Source organism: Pezoporus wallicus, unplaced genomic scaffold (genome assembly GCF_028554395.1).
Source record: "Pezoporus wallicus isolate ANWC-B61680 ecotype Strahan unplaced genomic scaffold, APGP_CSIRO_Pwel_v1 contig_8042, whole genome shotgun sequence".
In the NCBI taxonomy this organism is placed as follows: domain Eukaryota; kingdom Metazoa; phylum Chordata; class Aves; order Psittaciformes; family Psittacidae; genus Pezoporus; species Pezoporus wallicus.
In genome coordinates this window covers 1174389-1191066 of record NW_026639380.1, presented here as the reverse complement: position 1 = coordinate 1191066, position 16678 = coordinate 1174389, and positions in this window count along the sequence as shown.

The window sequence follows — 16678 nt, the reverse complement described above, 5'->3', positions numbered from 1 at the left end:
TTCATATCTTAATGATATAGAAGAATTTTTTGCAAATAAACCATTTTATGAAGAAAACAGATAAGGAAAAAATTCTCTCTAGTAAATAAGATCATTTAGCCTGAGGAACAGATATTCATCAAAGTAGTCACCTTGCGTCTGACTGATTGCTGTTACTTGGGTTTGGATCATTTGTGAGTGGTAAACCATTTTAGTCAGCGCATACTGTTTCTTCTCTCTTACTACTAGGGATTTCTACTTCTTCCTCTTCATTACAAAGTTACTGCTGTTTCTCAGATGCCTGTTAACAGATGGGGCTTCATGAGAGTGCTGTGTGAACCTCAAAACCAACAGTAAGTTCTTTTCCTTTCTCAGAGGCTTAGAGGAACCCCAGTGATTGGACCTCCATTGTCCAGCTGCAGCAAACACTAGTTGTCTGAGACCAGCATGTGTGACTAGGATGGAGATGGATGTATTAAACCCTGATGCCACTCCTCCTGAAGCAGCCTGAACAGCCCATTGCCTCCGTGCCCAGCAGCACTTACCCCATAGGACAGCAGCCATTGCACTGCCAAAGCGCAATAATGTTTATTACATTTTATAAAACAATTTTGTAACAGTGAAAAGAAGTTGGAACAACCAAATTTTCATGAGTAACTTTAAAAAAATATATCCTGAAGTGTGAACTCAATCATTTAAAAAATGGAACTGGAAAAATACTATGCTTATAACTTGTTCAATAGGGAACATGTAAATAATAAATGGTGGGCTCAAAATAGGTGTTAGAAGCTCATTTAGTGAGATTTGAAGTAGATGGATTAAGACATTATATTGAATAAAAATGGAAATGTGAGTTTCAAACTTCTATCAGACTTCCAGGCAACAGGGCTGATCTACGTAGTCAAGAGCTGATCTACTTAATAAAATTCTTCACAGATCATCAGTAAACCACAAAGGCTTACATTTAGACAAGTACACACTAGCATATTAATTTGACAGAGATCACCCAGATGGGCTATTATTGCTGAAAGAGGATACTATTTGAAAGAGCAAGCAGGAGTCATCCAGCAGGCTCATTTGCCTCCCTAGTTTTTTATGCCTTCTATCATTTACAGCATGTTTACCAACAGTATACACCCAAATTCAATAGGAGTTTCATCTGCCTAAGTGCAAGAAAGTGATCATTACTGCTTCAAGGATCAAGATTAACTTGTGGTTTTTATTACTTCTCAGGATACTTCTCAGGACTGTAGGTAAACTTCAGTGTAGCATTGAAATGTTTTGTTATACCAAATTTTGTTTCAAAATAATGCAATTGACTGACTGTACTAAAATGTACGAGACACTACTCAAACCAGGTCCTGTAAGCAAAGTGCAAGTGTTGTATCAGTTAAACTACTCAAATGCAGTGGAATTTAAGGAGAATCAAAGATTATTACTCTGAGACTGCTGCTTAGCAATTACAGAAGCCAGATGAAACTGATTTCTTTATATTCTAGATGATAAAGCCTCAGTGAAGAATACCAGATGAAGGATAACTGGGATTATACATGTGGATCCCTATTAAGTTATTTATTATTTAAGAATATCTTCTCTATTGATTTCTTTAAATTAACGTATAGTTGAAGAAGAATAGAAAAAGGGACATCAAGATAGAGGTATACTTTTAGAGTGTAATGTAGCCAAAGAGAAAAGAAATAAAAATAAAATTGTTGACAGAGTGCTTAAGCATTGGATTGATATTATTTGAAAACACTGTGATAATAGAAATTTGAAAAGTATATGATTGCTGAGAATTTGAGAGAGTTATTGGAAAGAAAGGAATGAATTCTATCAGTCTTTCACACTTGTGTTCCTAGCTTTCTACAGAAATCCCTGGACATATAGGGTATTCAGTCAGATAAATTACATATTGCCTTGTCAAGAGGGAAGATGAAGATCTATATGTAAAATGTTTTCCAGTATCTTTATATCTATGTAGCTCAATATTAAATATTATTTAGCAGTTGTCTTAGATATCAAGAGCTAGCATCTTTTTTACAAGATGGTAGTGTGGACTTCACATTGTGATGGAGGTTGCCCAGCAGCTGGCCTCTGCCTGAGACCTAAAAGAGAACAGCTTTCACTTACCTTTCTTTTACCACAGTAATGCTTCATATCAAAATTTAGTGACTACTGGGAGAAAAAGAATTTACTCTGGCTCACTATCGCTAAACATCCCAGCAGATATCAGGGGCAGTTTTAAAGAAATAATTCAATGGGCAAGTACTGAGTATGAATTTCCTCCTTGCTTTCTTTTAGTAGCCTTACTCCTGAGCATGCTGCAGGACATTCTATGCCTGTTTTAATTCACTATTTTAATATGTAAATAATTGATATTTTCTATGGAGCCATACACCAGCAAAATATATATGAAAGGGCATTTATATATATATATGGCATATTTTATATACATATGCATATATATATGGCATATTTTACATATATATATGCCAAATACACTATTTTTATATCTAAACAATAACATTTCCTCTTATTCTCTAACCCAGTTTGAGTAAAACGTCAGTAACAGCTGATCTATTTTTCTTTATTTAAAATAGAGAAATCAGTAGGAATTCTAAACAGAGGAAAATATATCCCCAGCACAGAAGACTAAGCATGTGGTTGAATACTGGCCTAGCCAATGCTTTTATGAAGCACAGGCCTCAAATCCAGGAATGCTGGAAAACATAAACAGGATAGCATCAGAATCTTTGTTCTTTTTTAATAAGTACATGAAAGACATAGAAATCTAGCCTGTCTTCCCCCTACAGACTATATGGCTAAATGGTATGTTGAACAGAAGCCAGGATCTCACACTGCATTATTGCCATTAGATCCAACTCGCTTTCATTGTGTTTCCTTTCACACAGAGTGGCTGCAGAGGAGACAGAAGTGAAGTGAGGGGAATACAGAATCCAGCTTTTTTGTTATCTAGTGCACAGATGGGCAGAGTAGTCACTTGTTCTCATTTTGTCCCTCTTATCCCTTATTATATGAACCCCAATTCTCACATCATATTGAATTGCATGTCATGCTACACTATTCCCATCGATCTCAATTAGACCATTTTAGAGAGACATTAAAGGGGAAAAAGAAAGAACTGCAGCTGATAGATGTTAATCTTATCATTTAATATGAATAGAAGGCACTGTGATATTTTATTAATGACTGGGGTGCAAGAATCACATGCAAAAGAGCTACATTTTGAAGGTCTGGAGACTGATGATTTGCAAGAATTTATTCTTCTCCTAAGTAATTAATGAAATAAATAGGAGAAGTTCTCAAATAATCTCACAGGCCTGTTTATATAATAGCACCAATTATGAAGGTTTTTATTTTTATGGAAAGTAAGGAACTGAAGCACTATAACTTATTACTATATTTCCTTAAACTAATTTCTGTAGGAACCACAGATGCAATATTCACAAATATATATCTTTCCAAAAATGGATGTTTGGGGCCATCTTTTAGAAGGGAATGGGGAATATTCCCTGAGAAGATGCCAGCAATCATTGAAACCACCCACATGCTGTTGGCATGATACTAGTAATTTTTTCTTCAAATTAATCAGCACTTTAGTCAAGATGTGTTCACTTTCATCTCTTCACTTACCTGACAATCTTTACATTGGGAGCTTAGAGAAATTCTGCAATGAAAGACTTTATGAGCAGTATTACCATAAGTGGAATGGGACTACTCTCTGTAAGAAAAGCATGGATTCTTTCCACAGCTGAATTTACTGAGGAAACAAAGGTTATTACATGAATTTGAATGCTGATGAGTCTCTCCACTTTAGCATTGCCTTCTCACAATGTTTTCGTATGATAAAAGTGTTCACCTGTAAAATTTTAGAACCAATAGTGTTTCATCAGAGAGACTATGAGGCTGAATTTTATTTTGGTCTGAAATAGCCCAAAGTTACTGCAGGCAGTTTGTTCTACCCTTGTCTCTTTTCTGACAAATATTATTCCTAAAGGATTCTACTTAGTATAATATCTGGAGTAAAGCATTGCAAGTGTCCATGACCTAATGCAACCTCACCACACCTGTGGATGGATTTTCCTGAGACAATTCACCACATCCTCTCAGCTGCTTTTGAGGATAGAGGGCTAAAACTTACAGAGGGAGGATTTGGGAATTCAGCTCTGCGACATACCAGGTAACAGATGTAACATCTATTTTAGAATATATGGTACATGAGAGCTGTCAGGCCTGGATAACTTCATAATTCTGTTAATCATCTTGTAGTTCTCCACAGTTTTACAGATTTTAAAAATGTTGACATGTAAACATTGTTTGAATAATAACACACCGGGGGTACGGAATAGTTTTCATTTTCTGTTTGCTTATTGAGCAAGCAGCAGTTGCTGCATTCAGTTATGGGCAGATAAAAGGGAGGGGAGGAAGAGCAGATAAATCTCTCACCATGCAAGCCTATAAAAATGTATCAAAATGTCTCAGTAGCAAAATCAGACAATAACCTGGGTAGAAACAAGAGTAAGAAAACCAGAAACATTACTTGACTCCTCTCACATCTTCAGTCTTCAAATGGATGTTCAGGTAATTACATTCATCACAAACTCTCCCCAGCTTGTGCACTACCTGAACTTGGAAGACTGCAACCACTCTCACCAACCTGGAGAAGAGAAAAAAAAGGCATATTTCCCCAAAAGAGCATGTGCTTCACAAGCTTCAGGGGACATTGTTGAGTCTGTACTCCCAACCTGCTCAACAGAGATATGTTCTGCACTGCACCTTTCAAACATTAATGAACCAATCTTCACAAATCCTTTGCAAGGCAGCAAATTATTATCTCCATTTTACAGGTGGAGAACTGAGGCACAACAAGATGTGAATGATTTACCTAGAGGAAATTTGTAGCAGAGCCAGAAACTGAACCCAGACCTTACAAATTGCAGAGCAACATCTTCATTGCATACAATTCCAGTCTGATTTTCTGGGAGATTTAGTAGACATTGTGCCTCTGGTAACCTCGCAGTGCTCCTGCTGTAGTTCACTGCCTCAAAGGCATGACTGAAAACTGCATCACTATAGTAATTTCATTCAGAGCAAATTGTGTTTTCATTGTGTTTGCATTACTAGTATAATGAACTACAATTCCATCTCAAAAAAGGTACCATTGCAATCAGGCTTCTTTTGAAACTGATTTGTTGCTAATCAGCAAATCATTACTTGGTACTGTAAGCAGTACATCTCATTTTCAGAGCTGCTTGTCACTGTAGTTATATGAATACATACTTACGTGCATATTGAAAGTAAGTTGTGTGACATTTCTAGATGTTACTTCAAACTCCACTTTTATATCTCTTAATCTACTAAATTAATACTTTATGTAACTACACTGGTAAACAACACTGAACTACACTGCTTCAGTGACAAGAAGCTACTAATCCTATTCAGTTAATTCTAACTACACAAGACACACTAATCATATTTGTAAACACAAGCCCACAGATTCTTTATCAAAGGAGAAAAAAAACCACTGAAGGAATAATATGATGATGACCAAACTGATGGCTCATTTTTAATGTTAGTGTGCGTTTGTACTACCACATAGTTAAAAGAAGTGTTCTGATTCAGACACATTAAAAAATAAGCACTTTGCCCTATGTTTCAGGAAATAATTTTATTCCTAGAAGAGGATAAAATAAGCAGTTACCAAAGAACTCTTAAAGTTTTAAAGATAAAGGAGAGGATTAAATCTCTGAAAACAAGTCAAGAGGATTCATGGAGCAATTCTTAACAGTACAGAAGAGAAAATATTGGTCTTAAGGTTTATCCATCAAATAAGACCCTTAAAAACTGGTGGCAATAGGGTGAAACAGTGGGAGCTTTTGTTTAGTGGGCAGGGACATACGGAATGCCAATGGATCCCAAAATAATATGAAGAAGATGAAATGAAAAAAAATATACAAATAGCATGCAGTTTTTCTTGATCCTTCCTGAAGTAAGTGAAGATGCCCCAGTGCAGTGGTATTGGGCTGAATATTGGCAAACTCAGGTTAAATTACTCCATGGCTTTATTTGAAAACATCCTTACTGACTTCACAAAAGAGAAGAGTGACTTTGCACTTTTAGAAATGGTTCTTTATCGGAGCATCCAGTGTGAGGGCAGATGTCAGCTCCTGACTTTCCTGCCTTGCGAAGAGGTTTGAGCAGCATTCCTGAGCCTGTAACAATTCTGCCCTGCGGAGAGGGGTGCTATCAACCTTCCTGATCTGCCTTCACATAAACAAGCATGAAACATTATTTATCATGCAATATATGAAAAAAATCCCTATAAGTACATGTGTCTGCATAGGTGTATTTTTATGTGTTTATACATGTAAATGATTTGATAATTTTACATCTAATATGCATATAAAGGAATATTGCTGCATTTATATGTACATGAATGTACTTAGACATATATATGTATACATTCATACACTTATATACGTATCATCTAAAAATATTTGCTGAAGAACAAGATAAAATTGCATTCATTATGGTGCTACACATTAGACTGAAATTTCCACTTTTACACTATCCACACCCTGCGGTCTATTCTAATTGGAGCAGTTCCAACAGAAAGAACCACAGGAGTCGTTTTAGAACACTCTTTGAGGTATTTAACTTGTGACAGAACATTTCTGTACTTGAGTTTCCCAGATATAATGTGACTGTTTAAACTACTTAGATCAAGGAGAATCATAACTGCCACTTCCTCTAGAAGGCTGGCAAATCAAGATCCATTTTCTTTGCTTTCATTTTAGGCACTTTTAGGAAAATATTCATTTTCAAGTTAAATATAATTAATATTAAATTAAGTGTCCTATTTCATGGCATTCCTTTAAAAAAGAAGAAATTAGCAAATTATTTTTTGACTGGATAGTTCTTTTTTTTTTTTTTTGTCTTGTTAACAGCTGTTTTGTCTTTACAGTGGAAATTAAAAAGCTGTATTTTCACAGGCCTACTGGTAGTGGCAGAAAACGAGCCAGTGACAGCAATGACAAATTAAATAAGAGCATCCTGCTTACTAAGAAAAACAGGAAAATTGATCAAAAAGGATAGAATCCATTTCATTGAATAAGGAAGACTCCTTAAGTAAAAGAGAGAGAATGATCAATCCAATATAAGTAGAATAAACACTGTCTGACACTTTTCTGGGAGGTCAGTGAAAGGATTGACTAAATTAGTAGAAAACTAAATTAGTAGAAAGCAGAAGTCAGTGAGTCAGACTGCAGCAGGACTGCAGGTGGGGTGTTGCTTGTGGGAACAACAGTAACCAAAGTTCACTCGGGAAAAAAGAAAAACTGGCATTCAGTGCTGTATGAAATCATCTCTGTGTAGGGTGCTAAGACAGAAAGCTACTGCAGACAAAACTGGGCCAATGGAAAAAGGAGTTTTACTTCAGTTCCTTAACAGCCTTCCAGCTGCATATTCTGAACAATCTCTCTGAAAAAATATCTGCAGTATTGGTGTCCAAAAATCATTTTTAACTCTGTGACACTAAACATGACATGTAAACAGAAAAACAACAAATGTAGAAGGCATATTACCTCCTTCTAAATAAGAAATTCAAGGAAGGCTTTTTAGTCATGAAAACAGCTGCAGCTATAGCAGCAGACCTACCACAAGAAGAAGACATCCTTAAATTGTGCATGAAGTTTTCTAACCTGACTTTTATTTCATTAGAAAGCTTATTTGAAAATTTATCAAGAGAACACAGAGACTTGGTGAATAGACTATAGGAATGAGAACGTAATATAGGCATTTCTATGTATGGGCTTACATCCTCATTATATCTATAGTTACATCTTCTTGCATGACAGGGTCTCTGCTGTGATGATGCATCTGAACCTTGCACTTGTACAAGTTTTAAATAATGTTTCTGTGGCAAAGATGAGAACAAGATGTAAGAACAGCCATACTGTTCGGACCATTTAATGTGCTATCCTGTCTCCAGCTGTGGGTACCAGTGGCCAACAAGGGAAAATGAGGAAGCACATTTTAATAATTACTCCTTTCCTTAAACTTGTCAGCTAAGGTGATTTTTTTTTTTTTTTTTAGTAAGTCATCTCCTTCCCTGCAGGACAGTTTGACCTCGATACTCGATCAAAAGCAAATACAAACATTACAATATTTTAGGGTCATGGTCCTTTTCTAGGTTGAATCTATCTCCAGTGATGCATCTTTAAAGTCAGGTGTTCAGAAGCAGATGCCTCATCAAGCAGATGAAGCACAGCCTTTAAAATCTGCCAGTGTCATCCTTCTGTGAGACAATCCTTCCATGCAGAGGACCTTAATATCACACCTGCTAAAGCAGATGTTCACAGATAGTGTTTAATTGTCCCCATGACAGCAGTGGGCTCTTTCTGTCTTGAAGGAGGAATTCCCCTCTCTATGCTGTTATTGTCATCATACATGAATAAAAATCCTGCCTGGATAAATCACAGAGAGAGGATGAGAGAGGGAACCCTGGTTATTACATAGTACAGTAATTTCTAAAATTGGAAAGATGTTTACACTGATGTAATTTAAACTCTAAGGATTCACTTATTAAAGATCAGTATTCAATGTGCTGACTAGATGCTAGCAATGGTAATAGGGAAATATCAATTTTTGATCTAATTTTATCATATAGGTGAAAGAAGTATGTGTGCCTCTTTTGAAAGAAAAAGCAAGAAGATTTCACATTTACCTTTGATATTTAGGATGAAATGGTAAAGAAAGACATTCTTAGAATTCCAAAAGTACATACGAAACCCAAAGGCCATAATTCTAATTAATTCAAACACTTTCTGTTCTTGCTGCTGTTGCTTCTGAGCTACCACTGCTAAATTATGTGCATTTTAAATGAATATTGCATTTTCTGAACTGTTCCTTGGCACAATGTATGCAATAACTATCAATGATATTACTTGATATGAGATAGCTAAACAAGGTAATAGCCTTAACAAAGCATGTCTTCACAAAGGAAAAAGGGAAACTTCAGAAAAACATTACTGTCAAAGGCATAATATATTTAGACTTTTTTTTTAAAGACTAAAAGAAGAATCCAGTATAAAGTACTCATATGAATACCACCGGAAGTTGTCAATACTGATATTACCTTGCAATCAGTATTTCTCATGTGATTAAAGATCACAAAATCAGGCTACAAATAAAGAAACTAATAAAAAAAAAAAGTCAAAATAATCTAGATATTCCATCCTCCTACTCAGCATCTGCTGTGGTCGGTAACATTCAAAAATGAGAAAAAAAAATCTTACCTTCCAGGAAGGATGACAGTAAGGGAATTAGCCAAAGAAAAGTATAAATAAACAGCTAGAATCAGCACAGTCATTAGTTTAAAACTGACACAGGTGTAGCAACCAGTTCCCTGAAGTTTCCAGTACCAAACAGCTATTGGGCTGACCGCAATTAATAAAGATAAGGTTTAAAGTTACATTCAGATTCCTCAAATTAGCTCCATCTATTAGCTTCTAGGTTAAAAGATCTTGGTTTAACCGATGTATGTTTGATGTCTTTTTATAAGCCTCAATACCGATTTTAATATTTGAAATGTGTATATATATGTGTGTATGATTCAGTTGAAGTTACAGCACGAGGCCTGGTACAAGATCGAGTTCAACTCTGGGTTCACACAACGATTTTTATCATATCAGTATTTTAATGAAAATCCAGTATACTTAAAGGCAGATTTTAAGCTTCTTACACTAATATATTGCGCAGCTGTTATAGATGGTAGGCTAACATCCTTACTACAGACAGCAGTCCAGGGTGACTGACACCCTAATTGTAGCTACAGTTTTGGTAAAGCAAATGGACCATGAGCTTGACTATCCTATCAGCCACTCACTTTCCTTTAATAATAGTTTTATCCTATTTTTAATAATGTTGTCTGCAATTATAAAGTTTTTTCGGTTAACAGATTATCAGCTCTTCAAAATTTACAGGTTTTGACTACTGAAGATCGTCCTAACTTTTGCAAAACGTCTAACCCAATGGTCACTTTGAAGTATATTACATGAAGAGATGCAAATCCCCTGCAAAAAAATCCTCAGCCACATTTAAATGACACTGGATTCAGTGAGGAATACGGGAACAAATAAATATTCCTGTTACTCTCAACACGTCTTTAAGAACCACTAACAATCTGCTTTATTTACATCTGATATTTCTTTAATGTAGCTTTTGTTCTCTTGATTGTCTAGCAGTAACTTGTGTTTGGTTTATGGTATTTTGCATACATTAAATGTTGAAAAAATTAGTTTGTGTAATGCTTTTTGCTGAATGCTTCCATGTCAAAACTATGGGACTATTCATTGCAATTTCAGCAACATGCTTATGGTGGATGTCATTCAAAATGATAAAACTGCCTTTTCGTTGTGCTGTCTTCTGAGTGTATATTCAGAGTTTCTTCCCACAGACTGCATGGAATGAATATATTCTGCAAGGAAACCAGCCAAATAAATACATCTGTCCTCCATGCATGAAATACATTATCTAACACAGACATATTACTAATGTGAGAAAACAGACAAAGTTACAAAAAGCATGATTAAGGATGCATATTTCATTTTAAATGAGTTATTTTTTTTCTTGTATCATTAATTACACTATCACTGAATATGTGAGCCTTGCTGCCCCTATAAGAGGACAAGTGTAAAATCATTAGTTTAAAAATTTAATGAAAGTTCTGGCTAAATTTGTGAATTAATTTAGCCTGAAATATAAACTGTAACTAAATTTAGGAATCTTGATCCTCACTGAAGTACTTAAGTAAGTATTTTAATTTTAATACCCACACGGCACTTACTGCTAGCAAATCATGCCAAAATATGAATTTTACTCCTAAATTTTACTATTTGTCAGGCTTATCAAATCATTGGAAGTGCAGTCACAAACACAGTCAAATAGAACACCCAGTCTGGAAACCATCAGCTCCTGCACCCTTTTCTTTGTTTTCATATATGTAGGAGGAATAATTAGAAGACACACAGGAGAAAGGTGGAAGAACTGGATAAATTTTTATTTCTTTGGTATGAGCTATCAAAATGGCCTGTCATCTCTGATCTCTACTAAATGCTAGATTTAGTATCTGGAGGTGCTGTAAAGGCTAAGATAAATGGGTCCAACTCTTATGCTTTTCTGAAACGTGGAGCAATCACAATAGTGTTAGCCATGAGTGAGCCCAAAAATCACAAACTACAAATTCACTGTTTTTCCCTGTGTTGTCTGGATTGAAGCAGAAGTCTGGGAGCAGGGTTTGTGTTTGCTATTTATGAACATGAAAATATTATTAAAGGATATTTCTGCTATGTTGGGGTCCTGACGTGCTGCGTCTGTAAAGCAAGTATTTGGCAAGTTCTAAGTCAAGTAATTAAGTTAAAACAAAATGTTATCTAAATGGAATCAAACAGAGAGGTAGCTATTAATATGAACCAAAACTGCTGGACTCCATCTTAGATACCCATTAAACATAGGATGCGTTAGCATTTCCCTGAGTGAAATCAGTGCTTTGTCTTTTGTTTGTATTCACATTGGGCTTCTTCTAAGAAGAAACTTAAGCACATGGACATGCAAGAAGGGACTTTGAAGTTATTAGGAGTGGTTTGCATTCTTCTGTATTGGTTGCTCTGGGTTTAACAAACTGCTGCCACTTTCACCCAGTCAAAGTGTCTGACAAATTTTACAAATTTTTGAATGCAAGCAGTTCTGGATACAACTTTTTATTTCTGGTAAATTTCAAGCAAATATTTTAGGTAGATGAAAGTGCTCCGAAAAAAAAACTCCTCTTTTCGTAAACATTCACGCTTTCTGAGCCATACTTGACTGGTTCATGTAACTAGTTACAAAACCAAATGATAGAGTACTCTGGAATATTTCCTGGGTGTGTACTGAATTAATTTTAGAGAAGAAAAAATAAAAAGGAAAACATGAGACAAGTTACTGAAAGTAACAGAATACCAAGAAAATACTAAAGAATAGGGAGTGCTTTGCTTCAGAAACTGTTCTCTTTGATGTAATGTACTAAGCAAACAAATATCATGTTACTCATGCAACTGGAAACATCCAGGACCACAAGAAGGATGTGCCTGCAAAAGTTTCATACGTCACAGTAACTACAGTTTTATCATCTAGTACTTAAAACTGTCTAAAACCCCATCTCTCAACTTTCTTGGACTTCAATTTGTTTACATATGAATTCAGATGGTTCAGCTAGTCAGCTTATAGGGTAAGGTATTATGAGTTTTAACTGATGATAGTGAGCTATGATCCCTTCCATTTTTAAATCTTCCTATTAAACATGGTGAAAAGTCTTTTCCCCTAATTACGTGACTGTGATGGTTCTGTCTTGACCCTGTGTCCCTAAAATGAGAGAACTGAGTCTACCCTCTGCACACAGCTTTGTACCTTGATCACCATCTCTGTTACCTGGACAGAAGGTCAAGGAAGGGTTATTGCTAAACTTTTACTGTATTTTTAGCCTCACAGTTTTATCTTTAACTTTCATTTTTTAAACTTGTAATTGAGTTTCACTGAAATGTATAATTCTCAATGCTGCTAATACTTCTCAATAATGATAATAATAATAATTATAATAAAAATGCATACATATAAATATCTATATAAAAGCTTAACACTTTAGAGTATCAGAGATTGAAATCCTGCAACTAGTCTGCCTCCAGCATGGACTCCATCACTCTTTCAGTCCTGCTGGCCCCTGGGCTGAACAGCTCTCCCAGCCTGGCAGGGCAACATGCAGCATCTACCGCACCTCAGATGCCTTGGACTGACCCCATTCCCCAGCCTTACAGTTCCTATTGCAAAGCACATCCCCAGAATTATCTGGGGCTTTTTGTGTCTCCTGATCTTGGAGGCCTTTCCTTCCCTCCACATTTCTTTTACTTTTTCTCTTGTCACGGTCCTAGAAATGCCCTAACTGTTCTTTAACCTTCCAGTTTGCTTCAGTGACCTAGCTGCTCTCCTGCTGTCCCTTGAACCCTCATTTATTTATGATCTATTATCATAATATATAATCATCTCTCTTCTTGCTTACTTTTCCATGTATGGATGCATTAACTAGGCTTTATGTAGACTCTAAATGTAAAACAGGAGAAAACTGCACTGTAATAATATTTCAAAGACTAACAGGCTACATATGAGAAACAAGGAAACCAACTGACATATTTAGAAAGCTGACACATATTTCCCTCATTCATTGATGGGTAAATTTTTCACTTTGAAGGTTTTGCTCCAAGGGCTGTTTCAAGTGGTCATAGATTTTATAAATGAGAACAGCTACCTTACCAAAAGCTGGCAACAGCTCGACTTACCTTTCTTTAACACATTCATGCACACGAGCACTTCATCCTTTCTGGTCCTTACCTCATGACCAGGCTTTCTCATCCTTTTTAATAACCTATATCAACGCAGCTCCAGTTTATAGCTGCCAGTCCACCTTTTGTCTCCCACCTATAAATCTGCTGTAGTTGCTTCCCCTGGAGACTTGATTTTCCAGCTAGGCATTTTCCAATGCAGTTTAAATTCATCAAAAAACTTTTTTTGGGGGTTGAAATCTGCATGGATTCTTCTTCACCAAACCACAAAACCTGTTTGGATTCATCCATCTGGACTTGTCAGCTCTCTTAGTAATGTCAGAAAAACTCTTTCTTTAAATATTACTCTCTGTTTGTGAGTTCATGACACCATCTTCTGATTTTCATTCCTTTCTTCTTTTCTCCAACTGTTTCTTTGGCACAGTCTTTAGAAATCCTCCTCTGTCTTGTCATTTTCATTTACAGCTTCTGGTCCTCCATCTTTTTTACATTTATATTTTAATTCTTGGCAATACCCAATCACCAAAATAAAAAACCCCAAACCCTCATTCAGTCTCTGACATATGATCTTGGAATTTTATCTACCACCTTAAACTCACCATCACAAAACCCAGTCTCTGTGTTGGCCCATCAAATTGTGTATTAAGGCAAGTTCTTGAATTTGACAATCACCAAAATTAAACAGTGGAACAATTAGGATGTGTGAGTATGAGAAACAGATCAGCTTGACTTCCTTTTTGCAGAGTGCTAATACGTAAACTAAAAAGTTTAGAAAATCAAACAATTTTTGTGTTGTTGCAACACATATTGGTGACTGCCAGTAGAAGAAAAGATGGAAAAATAATCAGCTGGACATACAGGGCAGAATATTTTGAACTTCTGAGTGATCTCAATCGCTGTGTAGCATTAGTAATCACAGCCATGGGGGGCTGTGGCAGATGAATCTTGTGAATTTAAACAGGGCAGTTGAGGAGGTTGTTATCCTGTCTGTCCACCCCACCTTTCTGCCAAACACCACTGCAGCAACAGTGGCAGAAAAAAATGAAAAGGTGTTCCCAGCTGATTTGTGATCTTTAACTACCAGTGAGGCTGGGATTGCAGCAGTATAACAGGCTGAATTGCTGTGAGCAAGGCACACAAACATATCTGCTTCCGCCTTCCTTTCCAAAACATCCCTAGCTGGTAATAAGAAGAAAGTTTGGGGTACCTGGGGAAAAGGATTTTTTAAGCCACCGTAGCTGTTTGCTTTCCTGAACTTGAGTCAAAATGTCACCATTTCTTCCTTTCACACCCTTCTCTGCTAGCCTCAAGGCACCAGCATGGCTGCCTGGGTCAGAGTTGGGGATAAACATAATAAAAAAGGAACCCACACGTACAGTTTCACAGAATTGCTCACATCCTGCTGTCCACCAAAGGGAGAAAAAAAACTGTACTTAAACACTTGGTTTAGTGAGATACAGCACTTTGGGTCTATTCCGTGTTCTCTGGCCCTAGACAGCCCAGGCAAACTTGCATCCTGGCTGAGTCACCATGAGCAGCATGCTGCACTGTCTGCCTTCCCAGCACCAGTCAATACACGATGCAGTCACCAGTAGACTATTAGTACATGAACTAATTATTTAAGTAAGTTGTATCTTTTACACAGCTTAAAAATGGTAATGACATGTACACAGCGCTTATTAAACCTAATTTCTTTATGTGTTTGCAGTCATTAGTACTCATTGCTAAGGAATCTATTATTTATCTATTAAAACTGTTCTGTTCTTGGCAGAGAGTATCACCAGATGAAAGGTTAATTTTTGCATGTTTAAAGTTCAGTGAGAGGAATGTAAGCACGGATTTTGCCAGTGAGGCAGCAAAGCAATAGCAAATTCTGCTTCATAGGAATGTCCTCCACTCTTTGGACTAATAGAAATTTATTATTTCATGGAGTGAAATCTATTGTTTAAGTCATTCTTGTTAGGTTATGTAGTAAAAGCTCATTTGCACACCCACAAAGGAGCACAGAGGCGCAACTATTTAAAAGACCCTGGACTCTTATATTAAAGATTTTGGTATGCAGCAAGTTCATCCCTGCCACAGTTTTCCAGCTTTGTCTGTGGTCACTTATCACTCATTGCAAAATTGCCTGGGAAGTTTATCCTGCAGTTATTCTCTCTGGCTCAACAGGTAACCATACCATACCATACCATACCATACCATAAACAGTTTCCACTCAAAATTTCTGCCTCCAAACCTCTTCATCTCAAATTCCCATTTGGTCATACCTCTTAGCATCACCAGTCACTCAAGCATAGATGGTGAAGATAACAAATTACCCTGGCACAATTAAGACAAGATCATGGCTTGGCTGATTTTGGTAGAAGTACTTAGTTCTCCTTGAGTGCTGATGAGAGATGTAAGCTTCCTGAGCAAGGATGCAAGAGTCTGAGACAGACCAGAGAGCCAGTAGAAGTAAAGTAGGAGGACCCTGCTTCAAGTCCTGCATCTCCTAGAAGAGGGATGGGTTGATTTCTTGGGAGCCTTTGGACTGGGGATTCCAAGAGGGTATGAAGATGGTTCACAAATGTGAGGAAGAAAAAGCCTCACAGTGAATAACAGCTGTGTTTAGACATTTGACTAGCCCTTCATTTAAGCCAGTGGAATAAAGCAATCACTCATCATGTGAAAAGTGTCAAGAGTAATAAATTGTCAAGAATAATAAATTAATCTAATAAGTGACGTGTGGGAAGAAGCAAGCCAGTCCTGCAGAGAGCAGGGCAAGTAAAGTGGCTGGAAAGGGCAGCTTAGAGTTAATGCTAGCTTTGAACAATGTTTGCACTTTCTTTCTCCAAGCATGTGTCATTTTGAGAAGTCAAAGTGCTCTGTTTATTCTCAGCATTCCTCTTTGGTTCATTTTCATTGCATTACACGACATTATGCTCATACTGTAGAGCTCCTCAAACAGGTCACACAGTTCAAATTATGAATTTGAAAGCAGAAAGTAGACACCCAATTGTGTTTGCTATTATTTCTGGAATTAAAACAAAACACAACTCTTCTTCACACTTTTTTTTTTGCTTTTTTACTTTTTTCTAATTAGGAAAATAAAGCACTTAAGTCCCAATTTTAAGAAAACAGTTTGAAATTCAATAGCTTTTGATAAATGATGGAAAAGAATATTTAAACTACTATTACATTTTCCCTGCAATCCAGTGATATTTGTACTAAAGAGATGATTGTCACTAGGCATGCATATGACCCACTGTGTTTGATTTTCAGTGAAAGAAGTCTAGTAAGCTAGAAAGACAACATTATGAAGATTCAGA